This window comes from Tamandua tetradactyla, chromosome 12 (genome assembly GCF_023851605.1).
Source record: "Tamandua tetradactyla isolate mTamTet1 chromosome 12, mTamTet1.pri, whole genome shotgun sequence".
Classification (NCBI taxonomy): Eukaryota; Metazoa; Chordata; class Mammalia; order Pilosa; family Myrmecophagidae; genus Tamandua; species Tamandua tetradactyla.
In genome coordinates, this window is record NC_135338.1 from 74,019,490 (window position 1) to 74,034,084 (window position 14,595).

Below are 14,595 nucleotides of genomic sequence, written 5' to 3' on the forward strand. Positions count from 1 at the left end.
AAGCTAAGTCTACCTATGATTATGCCAAAGAGTTACTTTCAGAAAACTTTAGGTGCTCAGATATGGCCTCCCTCTCTCTCTCTAAGCCCAACTCTGCAAGGAAAATCATTACCCTTCCCTCTATGTGGCACATGACATCTAGGGGTGAAAATCTCCCTGGCAATATGGGATATGACTCCCAGGGATGAGCCTGGCACCATGGGATTGACAATGCCTTCCTGACCAAAAAGGGGAAAAGGAATGTAACAAAATAAGGTATCAGTGGCTAAGAGAATTTAGAGTCTGGAGGCTAAACTAATTGCCACGATTTGCTAAACCCCAACCAACATCATTCCTGTTAACCCTAAAGAAGACCTAGGGCTCTATCTTAGAGTCTACAAAGGTCTCATACACTGTTTACTTTTCAGAAACCTATAACCTCCAGACGGTTCCTCAGCCATATTAGTCCTGAAATAAAGAGAGACCAGCCTAGTCAAGAACATAAACCAGTTCTATCCCCTAATCCCATATTGTTGACACCCCATTTCAACATGAAAAATTTAGAATGGGCATAGCCCAAATATCCCTTAATATTGGGAGAAGGATCAAAGGAGAAGGAGAAGTTATAACAGAGAAGATAGGATTTAACAAATGAGTGTGTCTACTGAATCCTTACATTGGTATTTCTTTTTAGTAGTCTCCAGTGCCTTGGAACAGCTAGAAAGAAAAACCTGAAATTGTGAAACTGTAACCCATACCATACTTTGAAATCTGTTTTACAACTACTTGTTAAAAATTATTTTGAAATGTATTGTTTTTGTTTATTTATGTTATATTTCATAATAAAAATGTTTTAAAAATCAATGGATTAAAGAAGAAATTAGAGAAATCAGTATATATCTTGAGATGAATGAAAACAAGAACACAACATTCAAAAGTTATGGGCTGCAGCAAAGCCAGTGCTGAAAGGGAAATTTATAGGGCTAAATGCCTATATCTAAAAGAAGAAAGAGCTAAAATCTAAAACCCAACTTTCAATCAGGAGGAACTTACAAAAGTGCAACAAACTAAACCCAAAGAAAGCAGAAAGGAAGAAATAATGAAGATTAGGGCAGAAATAACTGAAACTGAGAATTAAAAAACAATAGTGAGAATTAACAAAACAAAAAATGGTTCTTTGAAAAGATCAACAAAAGTGACAAGTACTAGCTAGACACAAAGAAAAAAGAGAGAAGACACAAATAACAAAAGAAATGATGTTTGTTTCTGGCTCCACAGAAATAAAAAGGATCATAAGAGGATACTATGAAAACTATATGCCAACAACTTAGATGAAGTAGGCAAATTCCTAGAAACACATGAACAATGTACACAGAATCTAGCATAAAGAAAAGACCGCAACAGGTCAGTTACAAGTAAAGAGACTGAGTATGTCATCAAAAGCCTACCAACAAAGAAAAGCCCAGGACCAGACGGCCTCATAGATGAATTCTACAATGCTTTGCTGGGAATTCTAGACAGAACATTTAGGCAAGAAAAAGAAATAGAAGGCATCCAAATTGGAAATGAAGAACTTCACTATTTGAAGATGACATGATCCTATACATAGAAAGTCCCAAAACATCTTGAGCAAAGCTACTAGAACTAATAAATGAATTCATCAAATTGGCAGGGTACATGATCAACATGCAAAAATCAGTAGTGTTTCCATACACTAGTGAAAAGCAATCTGAAGAGGAAATCATGGAAAATTTCCATTTACAATGGCAACTAAGAGGATCAATATCTAGGGATAAATTTAACCAAGGATGTAAAGGACTTGTGCACAGAAAACTACAAAGCATTCCTCAAGAAAATCAAAGGCAATGGGAGCCCATCAACAAAGTTAAAGTGAATCAGTGACATGATGGGATTTCTGTATCCAAGAGAGCCCTTTAGGTGCAGAATGCATTCAAGTAAGAACTAGTGAATACAACCAGGGAACATTTAAGCAACTATTGGTGAATTAAATATTCAGTGATGGCTGCCCATAGAGCTTAGTGAAAGAAATGGTACCTTTGATACAGCACATAACTTGGAACAGAAGGTCAGGAGTAATTTAATGTTCACTTTTTGGCTATCACCTTGACCATCTACAGATGATTTACCTAGGGCCTGACTGAGTCAGCTTGAAGGGGATACCATTAGTCCAATCCAGAACAATTTGAGAATTAAAACATAACATAACATATTTAATAAGATAGAATACATTAATCCATAATGGTATAATAAATAGAAAGTAGAGCAAGGTCTTTGTGTAGCAGAAAGCCAAATAAGAGATACAGGAGCATGATGTACATGGGGAAAAAAAAATCACCATTTGGCAACCATCGGTAGTACCTGATCCAGGTAAGAATTGTCAACCAATATCAAGGTTGGTGGATGGAAGTTGTGTGGGGACCACTATATCGACATAATCTCAAAACATGTCCTCATAAAATTTTTGTTTATTAGAAAGCAAAAACATGTTTTTGTATGTGGAGGAACCTCGCAGATATTTCACCTGGTTCACAACACTGTGGGGATGGGGCAGGTGGACCTCAAGTCCCTTCTGCTGAACTGGACTGAGGAAAACAGATTCAGTCTGCTATGTTCCCACCAGGGCCTGCTCTGCTTAAGAGGAAACATGGGGTAGACCCAGGCTGAGATCATTTGTGCTCCTTAAACTTGGCAAAGATGTGATAGTTGAGGGATTATTTCAAGAAGAGGTCCAAATTAAAGTAGATAGGATGATAATGGAAATATCTAAATTGTTGAGACTCTTTGGGACAGTGGGTCAAAGTTGAAGGTGTCAGTAGATGGAATTACAGTGTTGAAGTAATGCTGATTTCTTAATTTGGAATTATATGGTTGTTTCCTAGGAAAGTGCCCTCATTTTGGAGATAAATTTACTGGAGTAATTTTTGTGAAATGTTTGTTAATGTGCAAATGTGGTGAAATAATAACTGGGAAATATGAGTGAAGGGATCAGGACTTCTTCGTATTACTCTTGCAATATTAATACATCTGATTTTACTTCAAAATAAATTAGTTTTAAAAATGCCATTTCACTATCATGGCATTAAAGCATTCAGAGGCCAAAACTACCCAATGCAGTTCAACAAAAGTTGTGAAATTCATTGCCCTTGTAATAGTCTGGATGTTACTGAGGAGGAAATGTGTGAATATTATATAAATAGAACTAGAAATTAGATGTCCTGAGTAGTTTTGGGGTCTTTCTAGATACACAAGATATCTGTATTCCAGTTTTTCAGAGGAATTCTTTCCTGAACTGCATGTTCTGAAGAATGAGAGTTTTTTTGCCCAGGTCAAAAGACATGAAGTAGGACATTTCTTAAATAACTCCCTCCTCCACGCCAGGGACATGCTAGTCCAGAATTTTGCTTGAATTCACGCTCTTATAGCCTCAGGAGGTGTTTCCGATCTCACTCTGGATTTTCTGTACTTGGCTGTTTTCTGTCAGTCTACACATGGGAGTTACAGGTGTCATGAAAATAAAAGCTTCGCCAGAGTATGGGGATCTTCTCTCTGTCTCTTTCTCCTCGAGGGATCTATCTGGAGATTTTAGTGCCTATGGAAGCAGGAGGCAATGAGTTGAGCATGGCAGGGGTTTGTAACGTGGAGAAATGTTGGAGGTTATAAGGTGCTGGAATTCACCTTTAAGTGCTGAGCCAGGATGGGAGCAAATGAAATCAGGACACTGTACACAAATGAATATTTCTCAAATGTATATATAATTTTAGATGTATCTGATGTACATATAATAGATGAAGAAAGATACTATTTTCAAATCAAATGCTTCTTGAGACAAGTAGGTTACAAATGTTTATGCATTTTAGTATGGAAAGCTATATGGAACCAAGAGAAATAGGAAATAAAGCGCAGCAAAAAATCCTTACAATGCATAAACGTAGATGGTTACTAAAAGGCCTATCCCTTTGCTTAACACAAGAAAGAGGAAGTATACTGGATTAATGTAAAATTTAACAAGACATATGAACATATTTTCAAATTTGAAAATACAGACAAAAGAAAGTAAAGAATTTGAAAATGATTCATCACCGGATGAAAACATGATTCTTATGGGAAAAAGACATATAAAAATTGAGATTATGGATGTCCTAATTTCATCATTCAAATGGTGACAAACAAAATTAAATTGCTTTCATATTTTAAATTTTACCAGGAGAAACTTAACTTCAATGAAAATGTGCATGACAAAAAGCAGTTGCTGACTTGTTTATTAAATATACTAGCAATTTAAATCCTCAAGAAATTTATTTCATCTGAGCTAGTTTTAAGCAATATGCAATAGTAGGCATTAAAAATCACCATCGTGTAGCATTCTACAAAAACTGATTTGTCTTAACGCGCAGATTTTACTTAATGCAACTACATCCTAATTTGAGGGTGATTACTTCATGGAGGTAAATTCCCAAACATAAAATTAACCATTTTAAAATACAATTCAGTGGCATTTAGTACATTCTTATCCGGAGCAAGTATCACCTCCATCAAACGATGTCAGTTACAGTGAAATGAAAGACATTTCAGTAAGCGGTACTCAATTTTAATTAATGTTAATATCTCCCCTTGATCATGAGAAATTGTGCAAAGTGACAATTTTCTCAATTAAAAACAAGGAAAATTAAGACGTGTATTTCAAAAAATTTACTGATGAGCTTTATTCCATGAAGGCCAGGAAAGTAAAAATTATAATACATTTTGGCTTCGTGAGTAAATAACACATTCAAAATTAAAACAATGCTGGGAGTTGTAATATCTGTACTTTAAAATTTTTCAACAAGAGAAATTAACTATTAAAAGATTAATATAAGTGCATATGTAGGGACACCACTGCCCTTTCCACTCCGGCTTCTATATGGCTCAGCCAAGCCTCGTCTGTCTCCACCTTATCTGACTGGAAGGCTTCAATACTTTGCATATTTATTTTAGTATTGTTAATGTTTTTCCCCTTTCTCTGAATCTCTATCAGGATTGTGTCCACGTACAATCCTGAATTCATAAAAAAAACATCCCACAGTATGATAAGATATCGAGCAAACTCCTTAGTAAACGGATACTCCGGTTGAATAAGTTTTGCTACGGTATTACGTGAGAAAGAATAAACCACGTAGGAAGAGTGCAGAGAATCAAAGGTTCTAAGCTCGCCAATTAAGAAAAAAGTACTCGGAGGCGCCTATGGGCAAAGGTCCCCGCCTCAATAGCAGGCCTAAGAGGAAACCTTTTACTCACTGTAGAGGAGGCCGTAGGTGTCCCAGAGCTGTGGGCGCCTCCCCTGTGGGTCTCGCGGGGAGGCAGCAGCGTCCTCAGTGCAGAGGTGGCCCCAGGGTCCGGGGAACTGAACCCTAGGTGTTTCGACGCGGTCTGATGGTGGTTAAGTCCGAAAAAACGGCTTTCGCGCCCTCTCCAGGTGGACAGAGCAGTGCGCAGAGCAGGAAGCTGCAGGCTCCCCCTTTGAGGTTGTAAGCGCACCCCTTTCCTCCCCTTTTCGCCGTCTGGCTGAATCACGGAGCCTGTGCTCAGATTATTTAATGCCAGTGAAGCAATTGGGAGAAGTGTACTCCTCAGCACAGCCAACAAGAAGCGCACTGCGAATTAAAGACCAGCAGGAGGAGCAGGAGTGCGGGAGTTTTCGCTCCCTGCCCCACCCCCAACATTCTGGCCAATCCCTGGGTAAAGCATCACAAAGGGTTTCTCTGCTGTCCAGTGTGATTTCTCTTGGGCCCCGCCTGCCAGAGTCCTCCCCTCCTCCATCCCTGCCCAGTCAGATATCCACAGTTTGTTGCTGAATTTATTGGGGCTCAAGGAGATAGCCTGCCCAGGATCAAAACACCAGCTGGAAGCAGCGCGGGCCCAAGCCATTGTTTCCAGCCAAGCGCACAGAGAGCTGCAGGGGTCGCAGAAGCCCTGCGGGGGAGCTGCTTAAGCCCAGGCGGGTGTTGAGGCCCCGCCTCCATCTCCTGCTCCTCGGAACCTGTCCCAAGGAATCCCTGCTAGGTTCTCACTAGAGAGGGTTCTCACTATGGGGATGGAGGGTGGGGGGAAGGGTTGGTTCAGTTCCTACTATGATAAGTGAACATTGTCCCCAGGAAGTAAAAAATAAACAAATTAGTTACAATTGCACAGCTTGTGTTAAACTAAGAAGCTGAACTATGTTCCTGAAAGTGATAGATGGAAAATATGCCTATTAAAATTCCTTTGCTTCGATCTTCTAATACCATAGCTGAGTTGGTTTTCTGTTAATCTAATTTTAGCAATCTACTCTCTGTACTTTTTTGCTGAGGAACATCAACAGGACCCTCTCAGTTCTGCTTGCAGGAGTAAGATACCATCTTAAAGCAAACCAGGCAGAATGGCACCAGACGCACCCTGTTGCCCGGTAAATCAGTAACTTCCTCCTCAAAAGGCAAAAAGTTTGACATTCGTGAGTGGTGGGTTAAGAAAAAATCATGAAGATGCTGCACATAGGACCTTGTACATGAACATCAAAACATCGAGTTGGAGAAAGAAATGCACAAAGGTACGAATGATTTAGGCTCCGGGACTCTAATTTAAGGAATAAATGGAAGCCGGAAGATGTGTCTTTTTGTGCACTTCCCAGTGCTCATTTCCCAGAAATGTAATGCATAGTTCCTATGAGGAAAACCCTGATGAGATATTTCTCTTATTTTTGAAAATGTACTCAATCAAGTTTACATTGATTAACTTACTTTGCCATGCTCCAGCATTTTTTTGCCCTTGATCTTTTTTAAGAATGTAAAAATTATCACATATTATGAAATGGTTTAACAGTTCATGTACCTTCCGTGTCCTTAGAGCAAAGGGACCAATCAGGGCAGAAGGAGACATTGTCATCAATTTACTTTAGAGGGGAAATGATCCTATTATATGCCAGGCAGGAAGGGGCACATGCTCTCAACTGTGATATTAGCATAACAATGATGGAGTCCAGTTCCTAAATTACATCACGATCTCTCCAAAAATTTTGAACCTATTTTATCAAGAATCCCTAAATCCCGTATAAAAATAGAAAAACTACTGTTTTTCAAACCGTGCATTTATTTCACTATTGACCATATCTAGAATGCAGTTCTTTGAAGATAATGTATTTTTATGATATCAAATTAAAGAAAGTTTTAAAAGTGAGATTGTGCCCTGAAATTTTTACCTTTTCATGGTGTCCATATTCTTATCAAGACTTAACTTGCACTGCAGAGTCCATCAGTTTAAATGACTGTCCATTACTATGTTGAGCTAACTTGAAAGCAAGAAAGTATTCAAAGCCAGAAACTTAAGAAAAAGCTGACTTCTGCCCCACAGGATTTAAACGTACAATTATCTACCTGGAGGTCTTGGAAACCAAGATGGCTTCCCAATATTTGTTCCTTCTCTGTCTACACAGATTGAGGTTGCCTGTGAGCTCTTTGTTCCATTGTTAGGAAGATATCCAAAGTGCAGTGTAGACCTAAATGAAGTAGACATGAAGCAGTCTCAGGGCCTCAGGAATTTCTCCCCGTCTTGCTCCAGAAAATCCCCCCAAGGCCATCAAGGCATCAGCAGTCCTCCTAGCGGAGCAAATGTGATCCAGTCCTACCCCAGGACTCCTGGTTAGGGTCAGTATACTGTTCTGTGCTACTCACATAAATGTAAGGTGGTGTCCCTGGGGATCACCTGGGCCATCAAAAAATCCAACAAACCTAGAAGTGAGTGGGAGACAAATGTAAAGAGACCATTTAAAATCCATGCGTACCCCCAGCATGCTTTCAGGAAAATCCAGAAGGACCATCCTTTGCTAGAGCCTGGGTACAGCCTGCAATAGGGTCGAAAAGCCATCTAGGGACAATCTTCCCACCTTGCTCCACAATATAATAACACATGCTCACCATGTGCCAAGCATTGTTCTGTATGCTGAGGATTTTCCTGAGAGAATAACAGTCACAAGTCCCCCTTTTGTAACTGAGAAATTGAGTTAATAAATAATTATGGTGACTGAATCATTACATAGATGCCCTTCTTTTTCACTTTCTAGTTCATTGCAGAATAGACAAAAGGAAATACTTGAAACTGAGAGCTAGAAAAATGCTTACTATATTCTTTGATAGATAGGAAATACTCATTATAATCCTTTCACTCGAGTAGCTTTGATTCACCTAAAGGCCCTCTTGGAATAGCTTGCTACTGATCTAATCTTGGGTAGTTTACTCTTTGTACATAGTTGCATTAATCAGACCCTCTCAGCTTTGCTTACAGGAGTAAGATAACATCCTAAAGTAAGTTAATTGGAATGGCATCAGAAACGCTGTATATATAGCCCAATAAATCAGTACATTCCTGCTTCAGAGAGCAAAGGTCTGAGATGCCTGGATGGTCAGCAAAAAAAGAAGTCATGAGCCTCTGAATGTAGGAGCATTAAATCAATGTAAAACCTGCACTGTGGCTAAGGCCATGATTGATCACTGCAGCTCAAAAACTAGGATACTTAACCTTTAGGATAAAAGGATGTGCTGACCAAACGGGAATGAAATATGGGAAGGTAGACTGGGAGTCTCTAGAGGAGGAGGTAGCACATGCTACTATGACAGCAATGAGACTAGATTGTCCTTTGCTTTGCTACTAACCATCTGCAAAGGAATAAAGACAAAAAAAGGCAAAAAGAAAGACTGAGGAGGGGTCAGCTTCATTTAAAGGAGATGTCTTTCCTCGCTTGCCCTGAGGCCCAAGAGCTGCCTGGCAATATAAAATGTATCTGCTTGGGAGCAAGTTCCACCTAATACAGGCTGGAATTAAACAATTATAAGCCATTCCACGGAATGAAAATATGGTATATCTCCTAAAGAATCACAATATTGCAGAGGATGAGAATGACCCACAGAGGAGGGTTTGGACCCCACCCACATATGCATTCTTGTGTGAATTTCTGTGACTTGGAAGCTGCTCACCCTGGTAAGTCCTCATAACAGTTTGCACAGACTGCTAGTGGGAAATGTTGGCTAAGGTCAAAGATCATCACCGGTTGGGGATGTCAAACACAGCATATTAGTCAGAAGATGGCATGCAACATGATGAATTAGCAAGTCTGGAGGATTTGAGTTCTGATTCTAACCAGTTGTTTCCCATGGGTACTCCTGATACCAATCCTCCTTATGGCATTGGTGGTTAATATAAAACAGTTCAGAGACCATAGATGTCCTGATTTTAATGGAAATTCATGAAAGACAAACACAGAGTCCTGTGTTGCCTTTTTCCACAAGCACCCACCTAGCTCAACCTGAAATTTCATCAACAGCAAGTCTTCTCTTACTAGGTGAAACAAACCACCTAAGGCCAGGCCCGAGCTTAGGTGTGAACACCAAAATGATCACGAGGTTATATTGGGAGCATAACAGGAAGGTGAAGGCGCCAGGCTGTGAGTTCCTGCTGAGTTGGGATTGCTAAGGTAGCAGTTGCACCAAGAGGAGGCCTTTGCTATCAGTCCAGATCAGGGATGTTGAAGAACGTGGCGTTGTCAGCCCTGTTCCGGAAGGTGAAAGTGGATGAGGACAAGTTTGTGGACAAGGAAGACAGAGGCAACAGTCAGGCTGGGCCTGACGAGGGCAAGGTGGACTCTTTCCTGTGGCAAGGAAATATGACGACTGCTCTACTAGCAGCTCTGAAAAAATGCCCCCATCCACACCAAAAGTCAGGTGGTGAAGGGTCAGGAAGGCAGCATTGTCTTGAAGGTGTTTATCTCTTTTAAAGCTAACAGTATTGAGAAGGCAGTTCAATCTCTGGACAAGAAGGGTGTGGCTCTCCTAAAGTATATTTATAAAGGCTTTGAAAGCCCCTCTGACAATAGCAGTGCTATGTTTCTGCAATGGAATGAAAAGGGCCTTGGAGCTGGAGGAGTGGGGTCCACCATTTGAGTCTTGACTACAGGGAAAGCCGTGTGGTCCAGCAGGAACGGGATATCTGTCATAGGAGAGGGAGTTGCTGGTACAAGGACCGAAACAACCAAATGCTACCTCTGCCCTTTGAGTGGAATCTGTTTCTCTCAGCTTTGCCTTCTTGCTTCTTTTTTCATATCTGTAAAGAAGAAAATTATTTATGTTTTCCTTTTAATGAAAATTGGATAATAGAGAGGAAATTTTAGTTCAACAGGAGTGTTTCATGCTCTCAAAAGCTATTTCAGAGATGTTAATACACGCCTGGATATAATATAATTTACATTCAAGCTTAGTTGTGCAATTTTTAACCCCTGTTGGCTGGTTTTTGTTTTGTTTTGCACTGAACTGATACTGAGAGATGTGGTCAAAATTTGAGGCCAGTTTCCTAACTCATTGGTAGCCAAGTAATGATCATTATAAAAAATATGTTTGAGAGACTGGCAGCTATTAACATTGCAAAACTGGACCATACTTTCCCTATTTAGGCAATTGTGTTTCTAGAACATGTGATGAGTGCACACCACTACAAGTTACCAAGTTACAGCTTTGTTTCTGCTTGCCTCCAGATTATCTATGCTGTGAGCTTTTAAGTATGCTTTCTTCTTCTCAGCATCCAATGATCATGGCTTCTCAATTTCTTCATGGTTACCTAGGGCCCTGAGCAAGGAGTCTTGCTATATGCAAATATATATATAAAATATCATAACCTGTTTGACAAAAGTATGAAACTTTTGTCCCAATAATATGGTCTTATTTGGGGAAACTGTAATCCAAAGCAGAAATGATATGGAAATTGTGATGTAGTTCAATCTCTGGGCAGCCTCTGAATGAAAGGCTGTTTTCTTTAGAAATATAGAAACTGCCTTAGACATTATGAGGTGTACAATTAGTATTTAATATGACCTATAAATATCTTCATGTTCTTCAGAATAATTGGGATCTCAAAAGAGTTGGTTCAAATCCAAACAAATATACATTACATATTTTATTTTAGTGTTTTGTTTTTTTCTTTTTTGCATGGGCAGGCACTGGGAATCGAACCCGGGTCTCTGGCATGGCAGGTGAGAACTCTGCCTGTTGAGCTATTAGTGTTTTTAAAAGAAAAAGAAAAGAAAAGAAAATGTCACACAACAAAGTGTTTACTTTGTTGGACAAACCAAATCAGTTCTCAAGAAAATGACCAGTTCTTATAAAAAACTAATCTTCAGTAGCTCCAAAAGAAGTCCATCCAAATGCATATTACCAGGAGGGAAATCAGCCTGTGTTTAGTATTTACATTGGCCACCAGTTTCATAATCATTGACTGGTGCAGAAATTCTATAAACTCTTTGCTGTTTTTGATACCTGCTTTTCTTTTGCTTTGTTTTGTAAAAATGTTAAAGTTCAGAAAATAAAATGTCAATATTAAATTTAAAAAAAAGAGATTATATTGGACACTAAGGGACAAAGGAGTCCTAAAGTGAATGATTGCTGGTAAATTGATGGATCAAATCCAGTACTGCCATGCTTACCCATAGTCTCTTTCAGAAGTGGGACCCACTCCCATGCAGGGATCTGGAGTCATGGCAATGGTCACCTTCTGGCAGGCAGTTACCCCTTTACCACCTTAACTCTGTTTGGGGATCTAAAAATAAACAATGCTGACTGGCTCTGTTGGACATGAGTGCCCAAGTCACCCTAATCCCAGGAAGCACTCACACTTTTAAGGGACCCCAGGAACTGAAAAGTTTTGAAGGGAAAATTAATGAAAAAGGTTATTAATCCCTTGACCATTAAAAGTGGCCCAGTTTGGCTAAAATGTTCCTGTCCTGGTTGTTCCTCCCAAGACTATCCTTTTCGCATTATTGGAATTTACCTTCTTAATTAGCAGGTAAGTGAATGGCACAAGACCAAAGCTTTTAGACAATTGGTGGGCTAAGCCATAATCACTTCAATTGACTCAGGTGCCAAATTCAAGACAGATGGCATACAAGCATTTGTAATTAAAAGTTTATATCCTACTGCTGCATAAATATTCCGTTGTATGTATATATCACATTTTGCTTATTCACTCATCTCTTTTTTTTTTTTTTAATTTTTATTTATTTATGTATTTTCACATGGGCAGGCACCGGGAAATGAACCCGGGTCCTCTGGCATGGCAGGCAAGCATTCTTGCCTGCTGAGCCACCGTGGCCCACCCTCACTCATCTCTTGATGGGCACTTGGATTGTTTCCATCTCTTGGCAATTGTGAAGAGTTCCTCTATGAACATCGTATGCTGGTAAAAGAATTATGTACCTTTAAAAGCCACGTTTTATGCACTTCCCAGACAAACAAAGAAACCAACAAAAACAAACCAGCAAACAAAAAATTCAACAAATGATGCTGCAATAATGAATACACAGAAAATGAATGAAATGTGACCCCATAATACAGCATACAAAAAAACATCCATGTTTTAATCCTGGTCCAATAGTTTCTTTTAAACCCTATTCAGTACTGTATGTTGGAAACTTGATTAGGTTGACTCCACAGAGATGTGACTCCCCCATCACCACACTGAGATGTGGGTATTAACTTTTGAATAGAGGGAGATGTGATTCCTCCCATTCCAGGTGGGTCTTGATTAGTTTGCTGGAATCCTTTAAGAGAAGGAAGCATTTTTGAAAGAGCCATGAAGCAGTGAGCCCAGGCTGCCAGAGACCTTAGGAGATGAAGAAGGAATATGTCCCAGGGGGAGCTTCATGGAACAAAAAGCCTGGGAAGAAAGCTAGCAGATGTCCCCATGTTCACCATGTGTCTTTACAGTTGAGAGAGAAACCCTGAACTTCATCAGCCTTCCTTGTGTGAAGGTAACCTCTTGTTAGTACCTTAATTTGAACATTTTTATAGACTTGCTTTAATTTGGGTATTTCCACAGCCTTGGAACTATAAACTAGCAACTTATTAAATTCCCCCTTTTAAAAGTCATTCTACTTCTGATATATCACATTCTGGCAGCTAGCAAACTAGAAAAATTAGTGTGCAAATGTCTGTTCATGTCACTGCCCTCAACTCTTCTGAGTATATGCTGAGTATTGGTATTGCCGGGTCATAGGGCAACTCCATATTTAGTTTTCTGAGGACTTGCCTAATTGTCTTCCACAGCACCTGTGCCATTATACATTCCCACCAGCAGTGAATAAGTGAATCACTATATTAATATTCCTTCTAGCTTCCAGTGTTTTGGAGCAGCTAGAAGGAAAAATCTGAGCTGATGGAATTCCTATACTTGGGTTTGGTCAAAATTGCAATAAATATTACTCAGATGCCAAAACCCCTATGCACTTGTCCCCACAAACCACACAGACTACAACTCTCCAATGCCACAAATGAGCTGTCATGATATTTTTAGGGGGGTGGGGCAGTAAGAATAGTATATTCACAAACATCACACAATTAAAAGATAAACAGGTAGCCACATCCAAGCTGTTATCCACACAAATTAATCAAATGCCAGTAAATGGATATTTTGACGGAATCCCATTGTTATTTAGAGGCCATAGTGTTAGAAGACTGCACAGTACTAGATTACTTATGGCCTCTGAAGGAGTGATTAGTGCACTCACTAACTCATCTTGCTTCATGTGGGTAAATAGCACTCATGAAGTTCTACAGACATACACCAAAGGGTTAACCTATTGACTAAGTGGATTGAACAAATCAATTTTTTTCCCTTTTTCGATTTAATCCTTTATCTTTTCCCCCACTAAATGAGCAGACTGGCTGTGAGTAGGATTTGAAATCCTAGTTTGTGTACAGGATGCTGGGTCATTAACTCCTTATCACTGACTCTAAACTAAGGAATTAGAATATAAGTACAACTTTGATCATAATACAACACGGGGCCAAGAGATGTATAGTTGTATAAATGGGCCAAAGATGGTCCCTGTGGCCCCTGCATTGTTTACTTTTTCGCAGCATAGAGGGCTCATTAGTACAAAGTGTTCTGACAACAAACTCAAGTCATACATATCCAATAGTTTAAATTTGGCTACAGATGCATTTTTAACCATTTAGAGATAAATGGTTAAATGACAAAGGGGTCAATTCAACAAGGAGATATAGCCACACAAGATTGGATCAGGATTGAAACATGGTTTTTCTTGTGTACATAATGTTTTCAGAGCAGCACAGGATGCAAGAACAGCAGTGCTAAGAGGCAAATTTAAAGCCTAATACTGACATTAAAAAGGAAGAAAGTCTTCATATCAGAAAAATAACATAAAAACTGGAAGAACCAGATAAAGGAGAGAAACTAAATCCAAAGTGAGCAGAAGGAAGGAAATAACAAATATTAGAGTGAAGATAAATAAAGTAAAAAACAAAATAATAAAGATAATCATAAAACCAAAAGTTATTTCTTTAAAAAGATCAATAAAATTGAGCAACTTTTAGCTAGACTGATGATAAAAATAAGAGAGAGAAAACAAATAATGAAAATGAGAAATGAAAAAGGGGATATTACTGCAGACCCCACTGAAGTAAAAAGGGCTAAAACAGCATAATCTGAACAGTTGTACACAAGTAAACGAGATAACCTATGAAATGAACACATTCTTATAAACACGTAAATTACTGTTCTAGTTTGCTAGCTGCTGGAATGCGA

General features: G+C 39.2%; 1 pseudogene; it reads left to right on the top strand.

Annotated features, from left to right (window-relative positions):
- The first annotated feature begins 9,174 nt into the window (after positions 1-9,174).
- Positions 9,175-13,912, top strand: LOC143652699 (actin-related protein 2/3 complex subunit 5 pseudogene; annotated as a pseudogene).
- Positions 13,913-14,595: the final 683 nt, after the last annotated feature.